Source organism: Lontra canadensis, unplaced genomic scaffold (genome assembly GCF_010015895.1).
Source record: "Lontra canadensis isolate GAN:19392208 unplaced genomic scaffold, GSC_riverotter_1.0 scaffold3, whole genome shotgun sequence".
NCBI classification, from domain to species: domain Eukaryota; kingdom Metazoa; phylum Chordata; class Mammalia; order Carnivora; family Mustelidae; genus Lontra; species Lontra canadensis.
Window position 1 is genome coordinate 44,886,834 of NW_022630997.1, and position 23,167 is coordinate 44,910,000.

Consider the following 23,167-nt stretch of genomic DNA (forward strand, 5'->3'; position numbering starts at 1 on the left):
CACTTGCTTTGGCAACGCCGCTCACTGAAGTTCTCCAGACCTTCTCAGCAGCCTGGGCCGAGAAGGCATGGCTGGGAAGAGTCTCCCCCAGGAACAGGAGCACGGGAAGCTGTCGCAGACAAGGGCATGAGGGACAGGACATGGGAAGGGCCTATAGGAGGCAGCAGGTGCCCACAGCTGCCCGTTCTGGGCCAAGCTGTGGCTGACACCCCCACAGCTCCAGCTCCAGCCACCACCCCCCTTTCTCATGGGCTCCAGAAGTGACAACAGGCTCCAGCTGGAGCCCTGTCAGAGCCGCTGGGAGACAATATCCATGTGCACAGCTTTAGACTCCAGGGCTGGGGGACGGACAATACCCTTTGAAAGTTGACTGGCTTCCAAACCGTCTAGAGGAGGGTGAAGCCCCCGATCTCCAGGCCTCCCACTCTGCAAAACTCCTCCTGAAACCTCTCTCCACCCTGCCTGGAGTGAGCCTCACCAGCCCAGGGGCCTCCTCCTGCTGGTCCTAGGCTGCAGGGCCCCAAGTAACTTCCCCATGTCCCCAGCCCTAAAACGACAGCAGGGATGGCATGGTCCAAAAGCCTTTTCCCGATCCAAACGGATTTAGCTCCTATGACTGGTGGTCCTAGTGGTCATGCCACAACTGCCCACTACCAGAGAAGGGGGTCAGCAAGGCAGGGGGTGTGTTAGTGAGGTCCCTAGTGCTCATACTTTTGCCTGGGGGGAGAACAGAGGGCGGGACAGGGTGTGGGTGGACTGAAAGACCCACTCCATGGAGCCTGGATGGTTTATAAACAATTATGCTAGTCCAGAACTTCATCCGATCAGGAGTGAAGGCTGCTGTCCCCACTGTGTGACAGAGCCTGGGACATGGTTGCCATGGAACTCATGGGCAGTTTATACCCCACCGCACAGTGCAGGTGTCTGGAAACTCGGCGCACGATCATCCCTCCTTTAAAGCCACAGGGACCCGGGGCCCCGCCCACAGGCGCTGGAGTGCCTTGACTCGCCAACTCTGGGCAAATGTGTGCCTGGTAGTCTTAAGCCCCCAGGTTCTCACAAGTGACTTTACGAGCAGGTGATTCCCGAGGACCCCAGAATGAAACCTATCCTCACCATGCCCAGCAAGCCCAAAAGATGCAGCCGTGCCATCTGCAAACAGGTTCTCAACGCCTGAGACCGAAAGGACAATCACACTGACTTGGGTGTCTGCCACGCAGATGTGTGCCCATCAAAGGCACACTCTAGCTTAACGTCCCCACCCAAGCTGAGCGACAACAGCCTGGTCACGGATGTGTCTTCACAAAATAAAAGTTAACCTTAGTTTACTTTATCAGTGATCTAGTTCACAAAATAATGGATGGCGTGTATTACTACATCACTGATTTGTTTTCTAGTGTTTCCATAGCTCTCTGACTACAACTTACTTCCTCTATAAGCCCATACAGTCTGTGCACTTGAAAACATTCTGGAAAGGGGGTCCATGAGTTTCTGCCAGCTTGCTAGAGGGGCTCTTGGCCAAAGAAAGAAAGAAAGAAAGAAAGAAAGAAAGAAAACCCTAATTTGAAGGAAGAATATTCTCTGCCAGGGGTGCCTGGGTGGCTCAGTGGGTTAAGCGTCTGCCTTCGGCTCAGGTCATGGTCTCAGGGTCCTGGGACTGAGTCCTGCGTCGGGCTCCCTGCTCAGCAGGGAGCCTGCTTCTCCCTCTCCCTCTGTCCCTCCTCCTGCTCATGCTCTCTCTCTCTCTCTCTCGCTCTCAAATAAATAAAATAAATCTTTTTTTAAAGATTTTTTATTTATTTATTTGACAGAGAGAGATCACAAGTAGGCAGGCAGAGAGGCAGGCAGAGAGAGAGGGGAAGCAGGCTCCCTGCTGAGCAGAGAGCCCGATGCAGAACTCGATCCCAAGACCCTGAGATCATGACCTGAGCCAAAGGCAGACGCTTAACCCACTGAGCCACCCAGGCACCCCAAATAAAATAAATATTAAAAAAAAAAAAAGGATATTCTCCATCAAACATAGGTCCCCTTTCACCTTCTCCTTTGCATCTGCTTGTTAACACTTCAAAGCACCGACAGAGCAGGTGGCAACCAACAAGCCCAAAGGTCCTGGCCTTACTGTGTCCATTTTCGGAGGAGAATGGCAGACAGCAGCAGTTGTCAGCCACTCCTCCCAGTTTGCCTTCCTGCCTCCTCACAGCTGACCCTGAGAGCTGGAGCATGCCCCACACCCTCCCTCCCTCTCTCTTGGAGCCCCACTCATCCACTCCATTCTCTGCCAAAGCACCCCAGACACAGCCTCCCAGAGAGGGAGAGAGGTGCACAATTCCCCACAGTGGGATTGAGGACTCCAGGCCCCCTTTCACCCACAGAAGCCCTCAGCGACTAAGAAGCCACAGAATCATCTGGACCACAGCTCTCACGGTGTCTGAGGAATTCCTCCACGAGGACATGCATCTGCCTGCCTCCACACGCAGTCATTCCAGAGAGAAAAGAAACCGCCCTCTGGAATCCGTGGCAGAGAGGTGACCTTGTTTTCCCAGGAACAACTCAATGTTAGGAGCTGGAACATGAGCTCCAGCTCATCAACTGACTGCCTGATGTTACAGTACAAATGCCCAGGCTGCAGAGTGATGAGCTTCTCGTCAATGGCAGCATTCAAGCCAAGGAAGTGCTGAAGCAGGGAGGCCAGGCAAGAGGTTCAAGTGCAGACTTTTCAGGCCTCAGCCCAAAACACCAACATGAGTGTTCCTTTTCATTTGGTTCTCGGTAGAACTGAACTGGTCTCAGTTTCCCCATCTGCAACCCAAAGCTCACAAGTCCTCACCTTCTTTGTCCCTGTCCCAATGCAGCAGCCATGACCTCCAGGTTTGGCAAACCCTGCAGGCTTTTCCAAAGCAGAGTTTGGCTCTCAGTACTGAAGTGGAAAGCTGCACGTCAGCTACTGACCCCAGCCCGTTCCTCTGTCCTCCCTCCCTGCCTACTGGGATGGACCCAGACCCTCTTACAGAATCCCTAATCCCACCTCAAGGAAAGATGTGACTCCCAGAACCACACAGCCAGCTGTCACCAAAGGCTCCCAAAAGCAGCTTCAGAGCAGGCTATGCCCCCAGAGGTCAGCTCATCCAACCCTCTCTCTCCACAGATGAAGAAACAAAGGCCCAGTGAGGGAACTCGGGGTGCTCCAAGTCACAAGGACAGAACCGAAAGCCAGAGCTCCTGTCTCCCGTGCCCAGGCTCCCTGGCTGAGCCATGGCTCCCTCCAGCCTGAGCAAAGGGGAAGACTGTGTCAGGAGCACAGGGAGATGGTGTTGAGCAGATAATGCATGAGTGTGTAACTAGCCAAATCAGGGTGTGTGGTCACCCTGCATTTGGGGGGCGGGGGGAGTCTACAGTCCCTTTCCCCTCCCGAGGGCCCCAACCTCATGCACTTCTCTCCCCACCACCCCTTCCCCCATCCCCTCCTGGCCACGGCTGGATCTGAACCTCCCTCATGGGGCCAGGGGCCTCACACAGACAAGGCCTATGAAAGGAATGGTTGGGAGGAATCGGTGGGCTCAGCGGTCCACTGGCTCCCATCCCAAGCCAGTGACAGGGCAGAGCGGGTATAACACACAGGTCTAACTTCCCCTTCCATTCGATCCAGCAGCTCACTTAGGGAGGTTCCCATCTGCTCCTGGACATCACCACGAACCCAGAGAGCCCTGCTCTGCATGACCTTGGGCAAGTCCTCTGCCCACTCTGGGACTCTCCCCACAGAAGAACAGGTTTGCCCCCTCCCACTCCCTCCCACCTCTGCCACCACCCGGTCCAGACCACCAGCTCCTGTCCTCCACTCCTGTCCCCCAACAATCCATCCTCCGTGCAGCAGCCAGAGGATCCTGTAAAACCCTGAATCAGGTCACATGGGGACATTCAACCCCGTCCCCTGCTGAGGAGGCCCTGCCCCTCTGACCTCACTCACCGCTGGTCCTGGCCACAGGCCCCTCCTTCTTCCAGCACCCCCAGCCCACTCCTCCTCATGAGGGCTGCACACCTAGCACCCTCTGCCTGGAACGTTCTTCAGCTTGTTCACATGGCCGCCCGTTCCTGTGCTCGTGGCTCAAATGTCCCTCCTCAGGAAGGCCTCTCTGAGCCTCTGGGGACGCTGTCTGCCCACAGCACCCCACACCAGTCTCTGTCCATCCACAAGCCCTTTTATTTCCCAGTTGCCTCACTGATAGGGTTATGGGAACCCCTCAGCCTCCTCCCGTCCCTCTCCAAGCCGGGACAGTGCCTGACTGGTCCACATCGTGGCCCCAGCACCAGGACAGCGCCCGGCAGATGCTCAGGAAATATTTATGAGATGAGCATATGACCAGCCTCAGGCACCTGAAGCTTCTAGGCTTCGGAGGAACGGGCAGCTGGCACCAAGGAGCCGGTCTCAGTCCTTCTCAAGAGCATGAGGAAGAAGCCGCTCCCACACCATCCTGCTCTTACCTGGACTGCCCTCCTCCCCCCACCCTCCCACATTCCACCCACCCCTTGAGGTTAAAGCCCAGTGCCTCCAGGAAGCCCTCCCTGATGACACACCCACCACCCACCCCTCCACCCCACCTCTCAACACCCGCAGCCCATTGTGATCATTGCAAGATGGAACACTCCATTCCCTTCCACAGCACGCTCTTCCTGGCAGGGGCCATCCTGCGTCCTTCCTGGCTCCGTCCGCTGCCTGACTCAGGGGAGGGGCTGCACACATAATGACGGAACAAATCGGCTCCATCTCGTTATCTCCCCACCCTCCCTGGCTGTGCTGATGGGAACAAGGGCGGCACCCCACAACAAGGAGGCACAAAAGATAGGAAGGATGTTTACTTACTCCTGAGTGGGGCACCAAGTGACGTTATCTACTTTCCTTTGGCTTATCCATCCCTTCTCAATTTCCGAGGACGAACAGGATTACTTTGGGAACGTGGAATTAAAGTATAATTATTTGTAATGGTTCAGAGTGGGACAAAGGTCACGGCTCCTCACATGGGTGCCCCTGCAGCCCCTACTGTGCTCCCCCAGCTCTGTGTCTTTGTCCCCCCGCCACCTCCAGTGGCCTCTGCCCCTTGCCATCCACGTTCTCATAATAATCACGGCACTCATACAGCCTGGTGGGATTTTTCATATCTTTGTGAGTTTTTTGGCTTTGCTAATGTCAACCACCTCAAAACCAGGTGAGACAGAGAGTTTGTGACTCCCCCACTTTACAGAAGAGGTCGCAGGGAAGCAGGACAACAACAGGAATTTCCCCAGGCTCCGCAGCTCAGGGGAGGCAGAGTCACATGGCTTCGGCTGTGTGGCACATGGCCTCACGTCTCTGAGCGTCACCCAGACCTAACCCTCCACCACCTCCAGCCCTCAGCCTCCTTCTTTTGAAAACCAGCAGATCAGCATATAAAGCAAAGCTACCAGGGGTCTGGGATGGCAGGAGACCTCCCTCATCTGCTACACTGTATGTTTCTGAAATGTTTCCACTTTTTTCTAAACTGGAAAAAGAAAAAAAAAAAAAAAAGATCTACAAGTTAAAACCAGAGGTGGAAGAATGTTTGGAAACATTCCCCAGTATGCAGCAGGTGGACGGCCGCCACGAGATGGGCCCGGAGTTCCGGGCTAGCCTTCGAGGGTCCCAGTTCCGGCAGGGAGGAGTCATCCTTGTCACCCCCTGAGATGACAGTATGGGGTGGGCTTGGAGCCAGGAGTGGGCAGACTGGGTAGAGTGACTGGGTAGCTGAGGAGCTGTAGCCAGTGGGAGACCCGCAAGTGACAGCAGGTCCCACTGCCGAGGGAGCGCCCAAGCTGAGAGACACTGCAGGGGGAGGGCTAGCCTCCCTCCCGGCTCCCCTAACAGCCGGCGGACGGAGAACGTCAGCTCTGAGGAATCTGGGACCCTCGGGAAGGAAAAGGGTCCTTTCTGGCACCCCTAGCCTCCTGCCTCTTAGCCTGGGGAGCCCTCCCACCTCTGAACCTCCCCTGTAGGTCAGCTCTGCCTGACATAAAGCTCTGTCTCTACAGGAACCTGGATTAGAGAAGGGGGAAAGATTATAAGGAACATTCTGCGGACAAATGGGAAATTTTGGAATATGGATGGCGTGTTGGAATAAATATTGGGTGTGATGATATTGTGGATATTGTGCTCCTGGGAGACCCAGGCTGAAGGGTCCAGAGATGAAGCACCTTGGTGTCTGTCACTTTTAGGTGGCTGAGAGACAGAGAGACAGAGACAGAGAGCGCAAGCAAACAGAGCAAACATCAGCCACGGCGAGGACAGACACTAACTCACTAACAGTACTGTCCTCCCTTTTGTAGGCTTAAAAGTTTTCCAAATACAAAACTGGGGATGAAAACATTTTTTTAATGACATTTTTTAAAAGTCAAGCTGTCTCACAAGAAACGAGTCTTCCACACATCCCCCCAAGTCCTCCCCCTTGAAGACTCAGGAAGCATCTGGTCTAGAGGGTAGAGGTCGTTGTCCGCAGGCAGAAAGCGGTCCTGTGTGCCACTGGCTTGATCCCTGCGGGTTTGCAATTTTCCACTCTAATTAGCTGCTAGTACTTGGAAATCAAGGGGTTTTGAACAGAAGTGTAGATCTCTGGTTTCTCTTGAAGTGGGGTGCAGGTATAGGGCCCTGGAGCCCTCCCTGACCTCCCAGCCTGCTCCCTGGGGCAGCCCTGCGTTCGTGGCATCCCGTCCACCTCTGTCACAGCTCCCGCAGCCCCTCCATGAGTCCAAGTCTGTGAGTCCCCTGGCCTCCTGGCCACCAACCTGTGAGGGAGCTTGTCCTCTCCCTCGGGTCCCAGTAGCCCAGACACAGGCCACACTTCCCGGACAGACTCTGACCCCCTCAGGAGAGGCTGGCCCACATCCTTTGTTCTGACCGTTGCCACTGGGCTGCCTCTGACCCCCAGAGAGCATTTCTACTCCCTCTTGCTGGCCCTGGAGCATGAGGCTTTCTGGTCCCAAGACTGACCTCCCTGTGGGGAATGTCCCTGGGGGAGACTCCACAGCCCCAGAAGTCCTGATCCCACTTCTCAGCCTGGGGGCATCCTCAGGTTTGACCAAAATGCCCACAATGCCTCCACCCATTAAACAAGCCAGATGATGGGCAGAAGCCCACTCCCCATGTCCCCTTCAGGTACCCATGACCAGTCCCAGTTAATGGAACACTAGAGGCCGTGTCATGCGGCAAGTTCCAGAATCTTCCCTAGGGCCCCTTTTCCTCTCTTCCTCCATCCTGCTGTCTGGAACACAGATGCGATGCCTGACATTTCCCAGCCATCTTGAACCATGAGCACGTGAAGCCACGCCCTCGGAATGGGAGCAGTCAAGTTTCCCAAGGAATCCACGGCCTGGAACTGCCACCCCAGGCGTGGGCTGCAAAGCTCTGGGTTTGGACAGGACATAGAAATAAACTTCCATCTTGTGTAAACCACTGTTATGTGGCTTGTCCTGTTACTCGCAGCCAAACCTAATCCTGACTAATGTGCTCCAGTATTTTTAGGTTTGACCCTCAGTGACCACACGCCACACGCAACAAGACAGAACGTACTTCTTTCCCCTCTCACAGGAGAATGTCAAGTTTCCTGGCTTGTAACAGTCAGGTAGAGCAACACCAAGATCCTGTGAACCCAGCCAGTGCTGGGGCATGGGGGTTTACAGGATACAGAAGACATTGTCTCTGGCCACCAGGGCCCACAGGGTCGCTGAGGAGACACACACGAAAGACCATCAGAGCACCAATGACTGCCAGACAGTGCGGGGCAGCAGCTCTCCCCAAGTCAGCCACAGAGATCTGGAAAGTTCCAAGCAGCTAAATATTTGTTCCATGCTATAGATGGAGGCTTGGCCACCATTACTCTGAAAAGGCAGAGAGAGGCTACAGGTGTCTCTCCATCTGCAGTCTCTCTGTGGCCCTCCTGGGCTGTTCTGGAAAACAGGAAGGTGTTATCTGGATGGGAGGGCCCTGCCTGTTGGATTTTTCAGGAAGGAGTGAGAGGAGGGGGATGTCATACTCCCTATGGGGGGACCCAGTAGGCTCTGGGAGGGCAGTCATCCTGCTCCTGGAAGAGACTGAGGCACCGTCCGTGTCCAGGTTCCATGCACCGGGGGTTGGGGGAAAGGAGAGGCAAAACCCCAGTGGGAAAGACCCTGGGGAGAACAGGGTTAAGGAGGACATGCTCACCGGCTGAGCTCCGAGCAGCTGGCCATCTGGGCATCTCAGGGTCAGTAGAAATCTAGAGTTTCCTGAGACCCCACCCAGGTCTCTGGGCCTGCTGATACTTGCCTGGCCACTTCCAGGGACTGGGCCCCAAGGGGCCAGTGAGACCTCAGGATGGACCCCCACTTCTGACCTCCAGTAATATCATGGGGGCCTGAGGCCTGCTTTTAAGGAACTGTGAAAATCCATGACCCAATTCTGGGGTCTGTCCCCATCCTTCTACTTCTGTGGCTTTCAGTCTAGACTCTCTTGCCCAGCATTCAAGACCCCTCCCTTCCCACCCTCAGCACCCCCTATTACCCTCCACATCCCCAACCTTCCTGGCAAACCCCGGTCTCTATGGTATAGGGCAGCAAAAGTCCCAGGAGACGTTCCTCTCCAGCCCGGACTTTCCAAGAGGTCTCAAGTTAAGCACAGCCCTCTCTGGGCCACATTTCATTGCCATCTGCAAAGTGAGGGGGCTGGGCGGGATGGAAGGCTTTCCAGCTTTCAGCAGCTGAGCCCTTTCAGTCCTTGATGAAAGTCCAGTGTGCAACACAGCTCACTGTGCAATACACCCGCTAAGCTAGCGGCCAGCTCAGGAAGGGCGATACAGAACCTCCCGTCCCCAGCCCCACCACTCAGCTTCTCTAGGGAGGAAGAGCTCCAGACCTACAGGCCAGAGATGCTCCAAGCCCCCTCCCTCTTGGGCCTCCCAGGACACATCCAGCCCTTCCCTGCCCCCACGCACCTGTCCTCAGACATCTGCACCCACATCCCCTTACGTCTTCCACCAACGCCCGGTGGCAATGCCCCCTCTTCCTTCCAGAGTGCAGCCTGAGTCCCATGTGACCCAGGCTGAGCTTCCCGCCCTGGTGTCTAGTAAACACATGCCCCATCTCCCCGCTCTGGATCCAGTGCTCCTCCAGGGCCCCTACAAAGCCGAACCCACCACAGCTGTTGGTTCCAAAGACCATTTTCCTAAATAAATTTCACATTCACAACCTCATTTCCGCTTCAGAACAATCCTCTGAGAAAGGCAGATGTGCCGGCCACTGTGCCATTCAGCAGATGGGAATACTGAGGCCTCAGATTCACTACAGGACGGAACAACAGAACCAGGCCTCTGGTTCCACAGCTGGGGCTCTTTTCACCGAATCATCCTCCCACCCTCTCCCATTTCGCCTGATGCCACCCTCACTTTCCCAGGAGACAATGGGAAACTTAAACCAGGGACCCCTTGGAAGGCAGGGCTTGGAAGGCAGGGAACAAGCTTGACCCAGAGAAGAGGACCCCTTCCAGGGCCACAGCCTGTCATGTGCACCTCAGGCAGCCAGATGCCTGGGGCGGGTAACAATGGAGCTAAAAATAGGGCAGGAGGGTGAGTGGCCAGCTGCCGGAAACATCTGCCTGGGCGGCAGAACAAACATGACGGAAGTCACCATGCTGCAGGGTCCCCTAGCGTGGGGCTGGGGACAGCTGGGGGCAGGGGAGGGGAGGGCAAAACCCTCAGGTCTGCACTGAGGGCAGGGGCCTTGTCGCTCCTAACACACACACACACAAACACACACAGTGTAAATCCACCTTGTACACCAACACGGATCTCAGAGTCAGAGTCAGACGCACCTTCAAGTCCCCATTCTGTTCCTCTCATTTTATAGAAGAGGACACTGAGGTCCAGAGTAGGCCAGACAACCAGCCACAGTCACAGAGACAGTGGACAGCAGGGTGAGGCCCTGGGGCGTCTCTGATCCCTCGCCTGCCCACCTGCCTCCCCAAGCACGTCCATCCAGGGCTGGGAAAGACCATGACCAGGAGGAGCTCTCCTGCCCCACAGTAGGAAGCACGCCAAGCAGAGGAGACAGATCAGCCTACAAAACTTCAGTTCAGACTCGAGGAGGAACTACACAGCAATCAACAACTTCCACCAGGCAGACGCAGCCTCCCCTTCCAGCCTCGTGCTCCCAGCTCCCAGCCTTGTTCTCCAAACTCTAGCCAAAGTGATATTCTTACAGTCCCTCGCACAGACATGTCAACGGGGCTTTGCAAATAATTAACAAAATCAAAACTAATAAGAAAGCCGAGGTGCATCCTATTGGAGTGGGGGTTGGGCCGGGGTCTTCTAGAATCTACGTAAGGTAGAAACTATGCCCTTGGAAATTCGTACTATAACCCATGGCGAGGCCAGCTCTCCAAGACGCCAATGCCACCCGCTTATCCTCCGAGCGATGGCACACACACCAGCGGGTTGGGCTGAGGGGCAAACGAGGTTGAAAGCTACGCACTTGCCTCATGCTCATTCACGCCGTAGCTTCCTGCCCCACCTGTTCCCCCTGCCTAGCTGACCCCCAGCCCCTGATCCAGGGACCCTCCTTCATGTCCCCCAAGCCATGTCCCACATGGCCGTGGCCTCCAGGAGCCCACCAGGCCAGGGACGGGGCTGGCCTTCAACAGTACTCTAGTGCCTGGCACAAAGCAGCCACTTAAATGAACAAAACTGGACAGATTTCTAAAGAACAACAAAGAAAGATCAGCTCCGTAGGAGGCATGTTGTGAGCACAAATGAGACAGCACAGGTGGGTTTTAGCCCAGGGCCCAGCACACAGCAGGCGCTCTGTAAATGCATGCCTGTTTGAACCAGCATAAGAAAATGGGGCCTGGGGAAGGACGGGGACTCCTGCGTCCCACATGGCAGAGAAGGTTAATGAGGAAGGGACATGAAGGCCAGAGGCTGTGGGGGCCCCTTCAGGCCAGGAAGGGGGGAGGGTGACTCTGAGAGCCCTTCTGAGAAACAGACCCCACCCCTGCAGGAGAACTGCCCGGCTGAGACCCCTGCGTCTCTCCTGTTGACTCACGCTCTCCTTGCCTCCCAGAGGAACAAGAAGAAGGGGGCACCTAAGCGTCCCCTGGACTCCTCACCCACTCCCAAGGACTGAACATCAGCAGCTTCAGCAGGATGTGAAATCACAAGTGATGAACTACACCCAGTGGCTTACATCCCCACCCCCCACCCCAAGGTGCGCTCTGCGGATTGTTAGCGGGGGGAGGGTAACTGTGGCAGCGGGCAAGACGGCCTGAAGCCCAAGAGAAGCCCAGGCCCTGCACGGAGGCCATTCCCTTGCCACCTTACCCACAGCTCCCACCGCATGCTCTGGAGAGCCCGAGTCCCCAGTGCCTTCCGGGTGCCCGCAAGGTCAAGACTAGTCTCAGGACAGTACCAAGTACCATCGCCTTCTCACCATGAGTGAGGACGCTGATGGTGCAGAAGCCAAGGGTGAGACTCAGCAGGAGGGACAGTGCTGGCCCCCAACCAGGCCACCCGTCACTCACAGTGACAAAATATGCCCATGTCACCTAAGAAGGTCATTGATGACCTGGCTGGCTCAGTGAATGAATGGAGCACGCAACTCTTGATCTTGGAGTTATGGGTTCGATTCCCACGCTGGGTGTAGAGTTTACTTAAAAATAAAATATTTTTTTTAAAGTCTTTAATGAAGCAGTAAAACTAATTTCACTGAAGCCCAGGGCTTAAGTACATATACAACTGTTTACTATTCTGTGTGATGACAGAGCGTGTACCTGGGCTGCTGCGGGGACACGATGGGTGTCTGGGGGAGAGGCACCTGCGAGCCTGTCTGAGCGGTCAGCCTAACCAGCCTCTGCGTTCACAGAAAGAACGGCCAACAGACAGACAAACGCCGGCTACTCACAATTGGGTATCTGGCAAAGACTGTCTCAAAACTGAGCAAAGTGAGCCTGCCCTTTCAAGGATCATTGTTGCCAAGGATCAAGTTGGAGCTTTAAGGGAAACAACTGAATTTTGGAAAACTTGCATCAGCCATCATGAGTCTGACAGCATCCCAAAACACAAAGACTTTGCAATGCTACAGGGGATGATACTAACATACATAATTTGTGGACGTCACTGAAATGAAATGTGTCCACATCGAGAAGATCTGTATAACCCCGTGAGCCACTATTTTCCCAATGACCAATATGTGATGTGACACAATCATACTTGTGTCAAAAATCCATCTGCAAGATAATCCAATGGCTCTTAGCATAACAAAATATGAAAAATTCATTAACAGGGTTGCAGATTCTATATTTCAAATGACCTTTAAGAAACTATCACATGTTGAATTTTAATGGGGTCTCAGAAGAAAATAGCCAGAGGCTAATAAAATATCTTTCCCTTTTCCAACCACTTATCTGTGTGAGGCTAGATTTTCTTCAAACATTTCAATCAAAACAACATATCACAAGAGCTGAATACAGGAGCAGATATGAGAATCCATGTCTGTTACTAAACCAGACAAGAAAGTGATCTGCAGAGGGGGTCTGGCTGGCTCAGTCAGTAGAGGATGCGACCCTTGATCTCGGAGTTATGAGTTTGAGCCCCATGTTAAGTGTACAAATTACTTAAAAAAATTTTTTTAATCTTTTTTTTAAAGATTTTATTTATTTATTTGTCAGACAGAGAGAGAGAGGGAGGGAGAACACAAGCAGGCAGAGAGGCAGGCAGAGGCAGAGAGAGAAGCAGGCTCCCCGCTGAACAAGGAGCCTGATGTAGGACTCAATCCCAGGACCCTGGGATCATGACCTGAGCCGAAGGCAGTGGCTTAACCAACAGAGCCACCCAGGCGTCCCAATTTTTTTAATCTTTAAAGTGATTTACAAACTGCAATACAATGTCACTCTTCGCGTTGTATTTTGTTTTGGAAAACACAGTTCAGGTTTCAGGGGAAAAAAAATAAAAAACACCTTATCTGTGTTAACATATAATGGGTTTGTTATTATTTTTTAAATAAACTTATACATGTATGTTTTTAAATATATTCAGTTTTAATTTCTCATATAGTAAATATCAATTTATATACACAACCCACATAAACAGAAGTTCTTTGGAGTCTTTAATTTTTAAGAGTGTAAAAGAAGGAGGTCTGAAGCTAAAAAGTTTGCAAATAGCTGTGATTTAACACCACAAACCCTTGGTTAACATGTACTAGCATCTGTCCCACCTTGCAGGTACAGATCGTGAGGTACAGAGAGTCTGGGTAACCGCCCAAGGGCACGCGGGTGGCAGAGAGCTTCCAAGGGCATATCATCCTCCTCTAACATCATGCTCCTGAAGGGAGTACCAAAGGATGAACAATGACATACTAGAAAGGACACCACATTAGTGACAGAAGAGAATTCGAGGCAGAAAAGAACTTTCTATACAAAATGCTAGGAAGACATACAGTTCAACATCAGTAGATCAGACTACCAAAAAATGGTCAGCATTTAACCAACACACACACACACACACACACACACACACACACACACACACACACAGCTAAAAGGCAAATGGTAAACCGGATGAAGATATTTTTGATATTTTTGTTATTATTAATCATATTCAATACAGCTCTTTTCAAGCAGAAAAACAAGTATACCTTGAGAGTATAACAGACCCAAAAAAACCCAAAAAACCCAACTAAGAAATACAAATGGACAATAAATGTGAGAAAAAGACACTCAACCTAACTTGTATTTTAAAAACTGGGAAGTGGGGTACCTGGGTGGTTCAGTCATTCGGTGTCTGCCTTTGGCTCATGTCATGATCCCAGGACCCTGGGATCAAGCCCCACATCGGGCTCTCTGCTCTCCCACACCCCCTGCTTGTGTTTCCTCTCTTGCTGTGTCTCTCTCTGTCCAATGAATTTTTTTAAAAATCTAAAAAAAAATAAAATAAAAACTGGAAAGTATGAAATGCCCCCACCTTGCCTCTCATGGCGTCACAGATACAAGAGCATGAAAACACCCAGAGTCCACGTGGGTGCCAGGGACAGGCTCCCCCCAAAACACCTGGCAGGATGCACCTTGCATAACTCCCTAGAGGCCAATCTGGCAATAATTCTTAAATACCTTAACAACACGCAACCCTTTGATCCCACAGTTTTCCTATCAGTTGATTCAAAGGAAATCATCAGAGATATGGCCGCAAAAATGTTCGACATAGCTTAGCTTAGTTTAGCCAAAGCCTGAAAACATCTTTTACATCAAACGTGGTCAAAGTCCACTGTGTGGCGGACGTCATCGCGCGATCATTAAAATGGTCAGAGTGTCAGATGACTGTCACTTAACAGAACATGGATGGAAAGAAGCCAACAGAAACACACTCTGTCTGATTCCGTTCCTCTAAAACTCAAACACAGGCCAAACTAATCCGTGGTGGTGGAAGTCCGACAAGACATCCCATTTGGAGCAGGAAGGAGGGGACAGCGACGAGTGCAGGGATCTGGGGTGCTGGAACCCTTCTGTTCCTTGGCCTGGGGGAGGCCGTGAAGGCTGTGCTCATTTTGTATAATCAATCATCGGGGTGTATACCTGTGATGTGCCTGCTTTTCTGCCCCCCCAACCCCATAAAACTCCAACTTAAAAGTTTCAAAAGCAAGAAGTAACAGTTTATCGACTCATATAGGAAAATATCTATTGTGTTTAGTTACCCAAAAAAGACACAGTATATATACACATGGGCCCACACATACGTACACATAGGAAAAGCTTCTGGAAGAATAAATCTCAAAACATGCATGGTGAAGTGTTGTTATCACTGGAAAGTGGGGTCACAGATGGCTCTTCTAATCTTCCTGCATATCTTTGTGTTCTCTGATGTTTCTTTTTTTTTAAGATTTATTTATTTGAGAGAGAGAGAGAGAGCAGGCACACACCCTGATGGGGAGGGACAGAGAGAGAGAGAGAGAGTCAAGCAGACTACCTATTGAGCAGGGAGCCGGACACAGGACCCGATCCCGAGACCCTGAGATCATGACTTGAGCCGAGACCAAGAGTCGGACGCTTAACCCAATGCGCCACCCCAGAGCCCCTCTCTGACGTTTCTGTCATGAACATAAACTATTGATAGAAAACAGAGGGTAAAACCACAAACCACACAGTATGGCCGCTCCCAGCAATAACCCTGGTTCTTTAACCACCTTATGGCCCAAAGAGCGCCTGACCCCACAGGAAAAGTTCAGAGGACGGGGTGTTCCTGAGTTGCCAGTGATGGAAAGCTAAACACCTTCCCGTGGAAATCATTAGGATCTCAGAATTAGCAAGACTTGGTTAGACCCCAGCCCTGCCCTCCACAAACAGAGGCCTGGGTTAGCTCCTGGGCTTCAGTTTCCCTGTGGCGGAGAAAGGGTTAAACAAGGTCATGGATGCCCTGGTCTGACCTAGTCAGTGCCCAGAGTGTATGAAATATACAGGCTCCCCCAGGTTCCACAGAGGAAGAAATGGGGGCCCAGGAGGCCGAGTGACAGCCCCAGGGACACACACAGAGCCCTTCTGGCCATCCGTGCTCCCAGCCTACAGTGCAGGCTGGACACTGGACTTGACCTCAGGTAGCCTCCCTTGGAACCCACACCCATCATCCCCATGAAACCTCCACGTGGAAGGCCAAGGCAGGAAAGGTGGGCGGCTGATCCAGACAGGAAGTGACCTCACCGGATGAAGGACAGGCCAACATTCCACAGGGAGCCCCACCTGCTGGGGACCTTCAGGGTCATGGGAGCCAGGAGTGGGTGGGCACAGGGAGGCCAAAGGAGGAAACAGGATTTATTGCAGAAGGCCAGGCACATGGCAGACCCCCCAGCAGGGAAGTGACTTCATTTCACACTCTGTCGCCCTTGCTTCCGTCCCTAGCATGGCTGGGAGTTAACCCTGAGAGGGCCATTCTCCCCTGGGCTCTAGCCAACTCCACAAAAGCCAGGGCTTTCTCCTCTCCCCACTCCTATTATCCCCAATCCACAGATAAGTAAACCGAGGCTCAGAGGGCTGACCACAAGACAAGGACTCCAGGACCTTTTCCTCTACACTGAGCTGCACAAATGGTAATTCAGGGTCAGGAACTCAGGGGAGGCTTCCTGGAAGAGGAGACCACTGAACTGGGCCTTAAAAGAGGAGGAACATTTGACAGACAAGAAAGGCATCCCGCATGGAGGATACAGCATGGAGAAAGAAATGCATGGCACTGTACAGAGGCTTCTAGAAGTAGTAAGGTACTTGTGAGGCCAGAATACAGGACAGGGTGGGGTTGGGCTGAACCCCAGCTGCCTCGGGAACTGTGCCAAAGAGTCAGGATGTTGCTTTGTGGGGTGACTATTGCATAGACTGCAGCAATAGCAGAGCTATATGATGATGCCCTGTGTTAACCAAAGAGGGCTGCATGGAAGAGGCAACACATGGAGGGACCACTTGATCAAAGACTCTGGGGCCCAAAGCTCAGGAGACCTCACCCCCACCACCACCACCACCCAGCATCTCCAACTACTTTGGGTTTCTCTGTAACAGAGAAGGAAAGAAATCCGTAGTACCAAGAGTGCCAAGGTACACACTGGACACCCAGGCTGATCCCAGCCCATCAGGCAAAACTAAACTTGAAACCCTAAAACCTCAAACATGCCTGCTGTGACTCTCCAGGCCTCTGGGCAGCTTCTGGCCAAGGAAGAAATCCACCACCTCAAACCTCGGGTGACCAAGGGAAGGGCAGGGAGAAAACACCAGGGCACAGCAGGGGAAGAAAAATATTTTGAAGTTTCTCCCTCTTCCTGTTTATCTATCCTCTTGATCCAGAAGCTCCTGGTAGCTGTTTGTTCAGGGAAAGTTCTGCCAAGAGTGACATCCTGCCGTCAGCCACCCTGGACCCAGCGGCCTCTGCCAGCCATGGGCTGGGGGCACTGAGGACCCCATCCCTGAAGATCACTGCCAAGCCCAGGAAGGCTGCTTCATAAGGGGGCTTTCAACAGAAGCTGGGGCACAGGAACGGGGACCCAGCCAGGGAGGAGGGGCTGCCTGCCACTGTCTCCTCGGCACCAGCCGGCACCGATCAGCTCCACACTCAGCTGGGGAGAGGTGACAGACAAGGTTTCAAGGAAAAATTCTGAGCCTGGCCTGGACACTGCAAGTGGGGGTGAGACTGAGGAGCACGGACTGTGCAGCACAGACTGGCGGCCAATCCTGGCGGACCGATGACTTGCTGTGTGACCTTGGTCTAGTCACTGAACTTCTCTGAGCCGAATCCCTTTATCTGTAAAATGAGGATAATATTGGAACCTACTTCATAAGGATGTGGTGAGGATTACATGAGACAACACGGGGAAAGGACTGTTCTCCTAGTAAATGTGAATAAACGTTCTCTATTCCTACCTCCACCATCAAGTTAACACCCTCACTCAATCCTGAAGATCCGAGGTACTTTTAAAATAATCTCAGGGGCGCCTGGGTGGCTCAGTACGTTAACTGTCTGCCTTCAGCTCAGGTCATGATCCCAGGGTTCTGGGATCGAGTCCCACATCAGGCTCCCTGCTCAGCAGGGAGTCTGCTTCTCCCTCTCTCTCTCTCTGCCCCTCCCTGAAGCTCATGATCTCTCTCACTCAAATAAATTATTTTTTAACAAATAAAATAAAATAAATTAAAAATAAAATAAGCTCAAAGGAACAATTACAACTTCAAAAAAGGAATGAAATTCTGACAAAAGCTACAACATAGATGAACCTTGAAGGTATTAGGCTAAATGTTTAAATGAGCCAGACACGAAAGGACAAACACTGTATGATTCCACTGACATGAGGGACCTAGAGTAGTCAAAGTCACAGAGACAGGAAGGAGGATGGCTGCCAGGGGCCGGGGGAGGGAGGGTGATGTGGGGTTAGTGTTCAATGGGCATAATCTTCGGTTTCAGAAGAGGAGAAAGCTCTGGACATGTTGGCGATGGTTACACAACAGTGTGAATGTACGTCACGCTAGCGACCTGTACAACTAAAAATGGTTAAACAGGTACATTTTATGGTATGTATAATTAATCTCAATTTTTTTAAAAAAGGTTCATTCAAAAAAAAGTGGTTTTGGATGCCCATATTAATTTTTGTCCCTGCCTTTGGATAGTTCCGGGCCAAGAGGCGGAATGGGCATGGAAATTGCTGAAGGCACGGCCTCCCCCGTCGGAGACCTGGGTGGTGGGTGCCAAGGAAAGAGGCAGACTGGGCCCGGCCGGGCTGGGAGGAGGCAGCCCCAGAGCCGGGGTGGGGAGTAGGGGGACACCAACTCAGAACGAGCCACTCTGCCAGGCTCCTTCCAGCACAACAAGGGGTCTGAGCCAGGCAGCCCCACCCTCCTGCACCCACCGGGAGCACAGCGAGCATGAGAGACGCAGGACACTCACACCTCGTGCCCACGCATGCACGCACACATACACACACTCCCAGGCTAAGGCCCCAGGGCAGCCCTCACACGCCAGTCCTAGTCTGTGCCTGGCCAGCCCAGGCCCCAACAGCCAATAAATAACAACGGCTCCCCATCAGACCCAGCACCTACCACCAAGGAAGGCCAACTGCGGCCTGCCCACCGTGCCCAGGGCCAGGGACGGAGAAGGAGGTATGCAAGCAAGAACTGCTCAGTGGCACTGCCCAGGGTAAGGAGACCTGAAAATACGGCCCTCCTTATGCCCCCTGACCTCTGCCTGACCACCCTACCCAAAGGGCTAGGGTGAGAAGCAGGCCACATTGTGGGAGGGGGAGGTGGGTAGGAAGTGGGGGAGAGGGCCAGAGATGGGCTAGATTGGCTGAGCTCCCCCATGAGTCACTGTGTGACCTTGGGCAAGTCATTTTCCCTCCTGGGTCTTCTGAAGACTCCTTAGCTTCTTTCTTGGTAAAATGAGCCTTCTATCCCACCACCCAGCGGGTGGGCATCCTACAGTAGTAGGTGCGTGTGTCCACCAAAAGACAAGCAGGAGTGTTCAGCAGCTTGTCTCACCGTCACCAAAAGCTGGAAACAAGCCCCAAGTCCATCCATAGGGAGAAACCGATGCATGGTGGCACACTGCTATAATGGAATGCTACAGAGCAATGAAAAGGAAGAGCCCGCTAAGGCCTGTGGCCTCACAGATGACCCTAACCATTGATGCTGAAAGAAGCCAGAAGAATCCAGAGAAACAGCTCCTGTGCTATAATTCCATTCACACCGAATTTACAAAAAGTTCAAGAGCAGGGACTAACCCCTGGGGAAGGCACTCCAAAGCACGGGCGCCTGAGAATAGGGGCCAGGTAACGGGCCGGAAGAGGCCCCAGGGAACCTTCCAGGGCCCTGAAAATGTTCTCTGCTTGGTCTGGGTGAGATGTGTGCAGCAATCCCTCAGACTGTCCCCTGCTTTACTGTCTGTAAATGAGACCTCAGTTCACAGAATAAAAGACAAAGAGCCAAGAGCTCCTGCTCTGTCTTCCTCTGAGGACCGCCGTGAGGCTCTGCTAGGAGTCTGCATTGGAAAGGACTGGGTGTGGTGAGAACGTAGGCTGCGAGCCAGAAGGACCAGGGTTCAAATCCTGATGCTCCCTCTGACTGGGTCCATTTTTTTCCCTTTATTGATTTCTTGTCATTGTTGGCCAGATTTTTTTATTACATAAGTATTTGTACCTACAGTCCAAATGAGATGAAGGTGTATAAAGAAAAGGTTTATGTCCTTCCCACCATACTCGGAGCCCACCTCTTAAAAACTTCCCTCTTGAGGCGCCTGGGTGGCTCATTCGTTAAGCGTCTGCCTTCAGCTCAGGTCATGATCCCTGGATCCTGGGATCGAGCCCTGCATCGAGCTCCCTGCTCAGCAGGGAGTCTGCTTCTCACTCTCCCACTACCCCTGCTTGTGTTCCCTCTCTCTCTGCATCTCTCACTATCAAGTAAATAAAATCTTTTTAAAAAAGAAAGAAAGAAAGAAAGAAATTCCTTCTCCAGCAAGAGTTTTTTTCCCTTAACTAGACAACACAAACACCCCTCCTGTTCAGACACAGACCCCCCACCCCATCTGTTTACTGATGGCAGGTCATTTCATTGAGGTACTACTCATCCAACTAACAGCTATTAAGGACTGACCATGTCAACCAGAGGGAAACAGTCTTGCCCCTCTGTGGAACAGACATTCCAACAAGAGAGAGAAAAGAGAGTGAGAGAGAGAGAGAGAGAGAGAGAGACGGAGGGACAAGGGAGTCAACAAAGAAATATAATAATGACACATTGTACACATTGGAATGTGGGCTCCAAGGGACTGAGAAACTCAGAGAGAAAATGAGGGAGGTAGGGAAAGGACCATGGTCACAGAAGGTCTATGCTGATATCTGAAGACAGAAGGTTTCAGCCATGTGAGAAAGCATGCAGGCAGAGGGAATGGCACGTGCAAATGCCCTGGGGTAGGGAAGAACACAGAACTGAAAGGAGACAGTGTGGTCTCCAGCACCCTGCCGCAAAATCCCATTGCACACAGCCTTCCATCCTGACAGTTTCCATCTTCAGAGCAGGCTACCAAAACTCACACTGCTGAGATACAAAGGCATGTGCATTTAAAACTATGGTAGGTTCTGCCATCTTACTTTGCCAAAAGGCAGTAGCATTTTGCCCAGCAACCAGCATTGCTTAAGAGGGCCAGTTCCCTCGCATCTTCACTGGTTCAAGAAATTACTGATCTTTGTCCTCTCTGCCCCATATGGAATCTCTCCACTTCCTTGTCTGTAGAGCGGGGTCAATGACAGTTCCTCCCCTCAGGATGCTGTGAGATTTAACTGAGAAATAAATTCATCTAATCTGCTACCCCACCCAGCACCTTGTACAGAGTGGGCACTCAACAAACGGGGACAGCCTGTTACCATCATTTCTGCACAAATGCAAGGAGATACACCTGTCTCTTGTTATTACCGTACTGACTAGGTGAACTTCCTAAGGGGAGGTCTGAAGATTCAAACCCATAAGTAGAGCATGGCATTCCCTGGAAGCAGGGACAGAGAGAGAAGGAGATAGAAATCACGGCTCAGCACAAGAGTAGTGAACTGGGTGGGAGTCAAGAGACTAGGTTCAGGTCAACCTGTGACTCAGCTTCCTCGTCTATAAAGTGGGCCGATTCATTCCCTCTTCATGCATGCATTCTATGAATGTTCCCGGGGCACCTACTAGGTGGGAGGACTTGTTCTAGGAGCTGACAACATAGGACAAAAATCCCACCTTATACACGCTAGCTGGAGCCACAGAAATACGCTCCATAAATTAGTAAAATGTATGGGGAGGTGATAGTGATATGGAGCTGAGGCATGAAATTTTAGACAGGGTATCTAAGAGAGGCTTCACATTTGAGTAAAGATCTGAAGGAAACAACAGGGCAAGCTGTGTGGCTCTCTGGAGGAAAAGCATCCCAGATCTAGGTGACAGCCATGCAAAGGCCCTGAGGTGAGGTATTCCCAGTGTGCTGAAGGAGCCCTGAGGCAGTGTGGATAGCTCAGTGTGAGCAAGGTGGTGGGTATTAGACGTGGGTATCCTAGAGGGTATGGTAAGGATACTGGCCCTCACTGTGAGTCAGTGGGGCACCACTGGGGCCCTGGGGCACAGAAATGCCTTGATCTGACATTCACATTCTAACACGGTCACCCTGGCTGCTGCGTTGGGGAATGAGGGGGAAACGAAGCCCACAGACCTGTGTGGAGTCTCCCGTGGGAGTCCCAGTGCCACTGGGGGCCAGGGCAGTGGTGTGGGGAAGGTGAGGGGAAAAGGGTTCACCCCGGATCTGCTGTGAGGGTGAGGCCCACAGGGTCTGCTCATATGTGGTTCCAGAAGCGGGAGAGAACGAGAGGAACCATGGATGACTCTGGCCGAACCAACTGAGACGAGACAGACTGGGGAGGCAAGTGTGCAGTGAGGCCTGGACAGCCAGGAGAGCCCCGGTGTGGTCGTCCCTCACCCCGCTGCAACCTCAGAAGCAAGCAGCAGGCCTTGGAGGCCTGCAAAGAAGGACAAACGTGTCACAAGCCCCCTGCGATGAGCTGTGTAAAAGGTAGAGAGGGACAAAGCGGATCCAGAGAAGTCAGTGGGGCGCGTCTACAGGCGTCTCTGCCCACCAAGTCCGGGCCACAGCCAAGGCTGGCTGCTCGCTGGTGGGGAAACGGAGGAAACTGGGTTCTACAATGAACACCTGCCATTTAGAAGCCAGAAAGCCACTGAATGAGCCCAGGAGGTGGGCGGGCAGGAAGCTGGCCCATTTGGTTCCTATAGCTCCTACCTACCACACCAAACAAGGACCACAGGGCGGAGGCCCAGCATCCCCACCACTCAGGAAGTCCATAGGACTCCACGAGGCAATGCGGGACAGTGGCTTTTCCAGTGCTGACAGTACGGCTCAATCCAGACTCCAAGGATGTCTGCTCTGGGGTCCAAGAGCCCTCTTTTTCTTTTTTTCTTTTTTAAAAGATTATTTATTTATTTATTTGACAGAGAGAGAGAGAGATCACAAGGCAGAGAGGCAGGCAGAGAGAGGGGGAAGGAGGCTCCCCACTGAGCAGAGAGCCTAATGCGGGGCTCGATCCCAGGACCCTGAGATCATGACCTGAGCCGAAGGCAGAGGCTTAACCCACTGAGCCACCCAGGCGCCCCTCTTTTTTTTTTTTAATTGAGATTTAATCCACGTACCATAATATTCACCCTTTTAAAGTATAATTCAGCAGCATTTCAGAGATTCCCAATGCTGTACAACCATCACCACTATCTAACTGCAAAATATCAAACCCAAAAAGTTGAATGCGAGGTTACCATGTGACCCAGAAATGCCATTCCTAGATAGATACCCAAGAGAAGTAGGTATTCGAACAAATGCTTGGACACCCGTGTTCACAGCAGCACCACTCACAAGAGCCTAAGGGTGGAAACACTCCAAGTGTTCCTGAGCTGACATACAGATAAACAAAATGAGGTCTCTCTGTGCAATGGTTTTCTTATTCAGCTATTAAAAAAAAAAAAAATGTGTTAGCAAGGCTGTCGAGAAAAGGGAATCCTTGCACGCCACTGGCAGGAACGTAAAATGGTGCAAATGCTCTAGGAAATAGTACCAAAGTTCCTCAAAAAGTTTAAAATAGTATTACCATAGGATCCCGC

The 23,167-nt window shown here is 52.2% G+C and overlaps 1 protein-coding gene across 6 annotated transcripts in view; it reads right to left on the bottom strand.

Annotated features, from left to right (window-relative positions):
• Window positions 1–23,167, bottom strand: part of PALD1 (phosphatase domain containing paladin 1) — a 74,997-nt gene that overhangs the window by 34,442 nt on the left and 17,388 nt on the right. Inside the window, exon 1 of one of the 6 annotated variants that reach the window (XM_032841193.1) lies at window positions 4–26. The exons of the other annotated variants lie outside the window; for them this stretch is intronic. The gene's annotated coding sequence lies outside the window, so the exon portion shown is untranslated. Of the gene's footprint in view, window positions 1–3; window positions 27–23,167 lie in introns of those variants that run through there. 6 annotated transcript variants of the gene reach the window in all.